The 5,172-nt window shown below is 30.6% G+C and overlaps 1 non-coding gene across 1 annotated transcript; it reads right to left on the reverse strand.

Moving 5' to 3' along the window:
- Positions 1-448: 448 nt before the first annotated feature.
- Positions 449-612, reverse strand: LOC126008516 (U1 spliceosomal RNA). Its single transcript, XR_007495843.1, has one exon. It is a non-coding gene; the product is annotated as a U1 spliceosomal RNA (small nuclear RNA).
- Positions 613-5,172: the final 4,560 nt, after the last annotated feature.

The following is a 5,172-nucleotide window of genomic DNA, read 5'->3' on the forward strand; positions in this document are numbered from 1 at the left end:
TAATTCTTACATGTTATTATCCAATTATTCCAACACTATTTTTTGAAGGACTGTCTACTCCATTTCAAGTTCTCGTCTTTTTTGTCAAAAATTAATTGACCACATACTTGGGGACTTTTCACTGGATATTCCATTCTGAAACTTTGATCTGGAAGTCAGTCTTTGTTCCAATATATGCTGTTTTGATCACTAGGGCTTTGTAGTAAGTCTTCATAGTAGGTGATAAGATGCCACCCTGTTTCTTGTTTTCCAGTATTGATTTCTCAATCCCTAGGTATTTTATGATCCCACACAAGATTTATAATTGATTGCTTTATGTCCATGATGATTGTTGTCTGAATTTGGATAGGGATTACATTGAACCAATATAGTAATTTAGGTAAGGTAGTTATTTTGAGAATATTGTTTTTTCTTTTTTCTTTTTATCTTTTTTTCCTTCTTCTTTTTTCAGGAGAGAGCGTGTGCGCAGTCCCCCACTACCACAAATTATGCAGTCGAGTTTCCCACATTTGGGGAAATCACAGGGGTCAGCACACCCAGAGTGCAATGGGTGAGCCTAGCCCTGGGAAAACCACCTTTGTGATCATGGTATCTCCCCTGTCAGGTAAGTATTTTTTTTTCAATCCCTGAACATGGAATGTTTTTCCATTTACTTAGGTCTTCTTCATTTTATTTCTTAAGTATTTTTAAGGTTTCATGGTTTAGGTCTCTCATCTTCTTGTGAGGTTGATTCCTTGGTACTTGGTAGTTTTGGACACTATTTATTTTTTTACATTTATTTATTTTTATTTTGGAATTATTTATTTATTTTACAATATTTTTATTTAAGATCCATGATTACAAACATGATTGTAGTTGGGTTTCAGGCATAAAAAAGAGCATTCCTTTTACCAGTGCAACATTTCCATCATTAATAATCCCTATCTCCTTCATCCCCAACCCCTTGCTTGTATTCATGACAAGCATTCTGTTTCTTTCACTCACTGCCATTGTCATGATGGTTGTTAGTGTAGTTATTTCTCTATCTGCACTCACCACTATTTGTGGTAAGCTTCATATCATGGGCTGGTCCTTCCATCCCTCATCTCTATTGTCTCTGGGTATTACTAACATACTGTCTTTTATTTTTCTTAAATAAGTGACACTATTCTGCACCTATATCTTGCCCTCTGACTTATTTCACTCAGCATCATAGTTTTCATGTTCATCCATGCATAGGAAAAATTTATTATTTCATTTTCTGGACACTATTTTAAATGATATACATTCTTTGATTTCTTTATCCTCCGAGTCATTATTAGTACAAAAGGAAGCAACTATATTTTCTGTATTTACTTGTAGCTGGTCATTTGGTGGTTTATTGTTTCTAGGAGATGTTTTGTGAACTCTTTAGGTTCTTTAATGTATATCATTATGTTATCCACAAATATAGTTTGATTTCCTCTTTCTCAGAATAGATTCCTATGATTTACTTCTCTTACTTGATGATTATTTTTAGGACTTTGAATACCATGTTGAATAAGAGGGGAGCCATTGGATATCCTTTCCTAGTGTCTAACCTTAGTGGAAAAGCTTTCAGTATTTTGCTATTAAGAATAGCCAATGACAATAGAATCGATACCCAATTCACAACATACTAGATACAGAAAGGACCACCTGTACTAGCAGCCTGGGGGTTAAAAGAGGGGGATATGGGGTGCATGCTGGGAACAGGGGTGGAGGGAGGACAATATTGGTGGTGGGAACGCCCCTGATTCACTATCATTATGTACCTAAAATATTACAGGGAAAGATTTGTAATTCACTTTGATTAAAATAAAATGTATATATATGTATATAAATTTAAAAAAGAATAATGTTGGCTCTGGGCTTTATATAAATAGCTGTAACTATCATGGGAAGGATTCTTCTGCACCTATTTTGCTGAAAGTATCGATCTTGACAAATGCTTTATATGATCATATAGTTTTATCTTTCATTTTACTGATGTGGTATATTATTTTGATTAATTTGCATATAATGGGCCATCTTTACATCCCTGGGATAAAATACAGTTGGTCATAATATATAATATTTTTATGCTTTTTTGGATCACTTTGGTAAGATTTTGTTAAACATTTTTGCATCAATATTCATCAGTGAAGTTGGTCTATCGTTTTCTTGCTTGGTAGTATCTCTGTCAGCTTTGGAAATCAGTGTAATGTTAGCTTCATAGAAAGTAATATAGAGGATTCCTATCTCTTTGATTTTTTTAATAATCTAAGGATCATTGTTAGTAACTCTTCTCTGAATATCTGAAAAAAAAAAAAAAACTTGCCCATAAGCCTATCTGGTCCTGACTTTTATTCTTGGGTAAATTTTTAACTTTTGTTTCAGTTTCCTTATTGGTTGTCTGTTTAAGCTTTCTAATTTTCTCTCATTCACTTTTGGGAGATTATGTTTTCAAAAACTGTCTATTTCTTCTAGTTTTTCTAGTTTAGCAGATTACAGTTTATAATTAGCTCTCACAATGTCTTGGATTTCTAGATGTTGTGTTGTAATTTCCCCCCTTTTAATTCAGATCCAATTTTGGGGGACATTTTCTCTTTTCTCTTTGGGAATCTTCCCAATTGTTTGTCTATCTTGTTTATTCTTTCAAAAACAAGCTCCTGATTTTATAAATTCTTTGTATTGTTTTTGTTGTTTCCATATTGTTTATTTCTACTCTGGTTCTTATAATTATTTTTTTTCTCTTGTGCTTCAGTTCTTTTGTTGTTTCCCTTGATATTTAAGGTATTCCTTTAGTTTGTTGATTGTTGTCTTTTATTTTCTCCTTATGTAGGCCTATTATCATTATGAGTTTCTCTTTAGTTACTGCTTTACTGTGTCCCATAGATTTTAGTGTTTTTTCTTTATTATCTTAAGGAATCTCTATTGCTTCTTTGATTTTCTTTGATCCATTCTTGTTGAACAGCATGTTGTTTAGCCTCCAGATGTTAGAATTTTCTCCACATCTTATTTATACTATCAATCTTTATCTCTGAGACATTGTGGTCTGCTTGGTATAATTTTAAGACTTGTGAATTTTTGTAACAGACTTGTGTCCTAAATTTGACCTTTCCTAGAGAATGTACCATGTGCACTTGAGAAGAATGTATATTCAGATTTTTGAGGATGAAAAGCCTTATACAGATCCATTAATCCTACTGCTCCTAGTTTCTCATTTGGGGTTCTTATTTTCTTGCTAATATTCTGTCTAGTGGATCTATCTAGTGGCAAGAGTAACATTTTGAAATCTCTACTATCACATTTCCATATGTTTCTCTAGGTTTACTTGAAATATTCTTCCCCTAATACAAAATTTAAAAAATTATTGTGAAAATTTGTTATAATAGTTGCTTCCTTTTATATATTATTTAGATTTTTATGGAGATTAAATTTTAATGTTCTAGTGCAAAGGAAATATTCAGTTTCTCTATTTTTATCAGAAAATTATATATAAACTACATTTGATCCTTAATTTCTATATTATTTGATGCATATATATATGTTATGTATTTTTATTTATCAGAAATATTCCACTATTTATTCTTAAAATATACTTTTGTTTGTGATTTACATTTTACATTTAAATTTAGTATTTATATTTAATTTTAGAGCTAACATCTAATTTAACAATTTTTTACATTTTGTTCATCTATGAGTTTATTTATGATTATTTATTTGATACCTAATAACATGATAAAGTAACTCCATATATATGAATATCAAACAGTTCAACAGATGTAGTCAAATTAATATTATGAATGTTTACTTGGACAATTTGTAAAATTGTCTCTCTATTCAGTTAATTATTATGTTTCATTGAACAATAAGTATCCAACTTTGCCTTAATAATGGCTGGTAGAAAACTTGGAGAATGAATTAGACGTATTTTCTTCCTGTCATTTTTATACAAAAAAGGTTTAACATCTGGTCAAGATCAAGATATATAAGTCCTGGCATATAGTATCAATCTTTGTTCACCAAATATAGTTAGGATATTTTCTGGTTAGGTATATTATATATGATCTAGGACACATGTTTGATATTATCTGGAAAAATAATAACAATGAGTCAATGCTTTGAGCTCTACTTGACACTGAAAAGAATTTTGGCTCCATAAACTGTTTCTGAGAAGAATATTTCACTCTGAGTGTAGCAGTTAAATATTCCATTATTAATGTAAATAAACGAGGGGAAAGAGAAAAGCCTTGATGACTGCCATAGTAAAAATTTAAACAGCCCTGGGACTGTGGATCAGAGTTGACTTTAGTAACTGGCTGGGAATGCAGACATTTGATCCACTATATGCTATTACCAGAATTCACACTGACCAATGTCCTCTCCTATAAAGTATTTATACTGTGGGGAATTACAGGTTCCCAATGATACTTTCAAACTTCTGGAAAGAGGTTTGTTTAATGCAAGCTCTCTATATTTTAGTGTACACTTAGGTAGTTAACTTTCTTAATAATAAATTTTTCTTCATTTCTTTGCACATAAATATAAGTAATTGAGATGAATTCTGGTGGTACTATACTAATATGCACCTAAGAGCTAATATTGAAGGCTCAATAATAATCATAACTAAAATTACTGGTCATCTATGTCATTTAATGGTAAGAGCGTATCATGCTAATCTCTAGAAAAATTTCTCACAATGAATGACAATCTTACTTCAAAGACTAATAAAAATTTTAACTTTTTCTGGCAATTACAATGGAAGATATTATAAATTATAATTAAGAATTTGCTGAAATGATGGTGTGGGCATATTTGCTAATTCCTTTTTAAGATAAGCTTAGTGGTATGCTCTCATTAATTATTGTCAGTTAATTTTAGTTTGGACTAAATAATTCAAGGTTAGAACAATAACACTAGTTTTGTTTTACACATGTTTATATGATAATTTACTAAAGAAACACCCAAATCGATATATAAACACAAATTAGTTACTACTATTATTTTCTTCTCTAAGTATTGGGTCCAACTTGCTTGCAAGTAAATCAAATTGTTAAACAAAACCTATTCCTAAACATCTCCTAAAGTAAAATAAATTGAAATTTAAAGTGATATTATATACTTAAACCTGAAAAATAATATGCTTTTGATAGTTTACTTTAATAAAATTGTTTATTATAATTAGCTATA

The sequence above is a fragment of the Suncus etruscus genome, chromosome 4 (genome assembly GCF_024139225.1).
Source record: "Suncus etruscus isolate mSunEtr1 chromosome 4, mSunEtr1.pri.cur, whole genome shotgun sequence".
NCBI lineage: Eukaryota > Metazoa > Chordata > Mammalia > Eulipotyphla > Soricidae > Suncus > Suncus etruscus.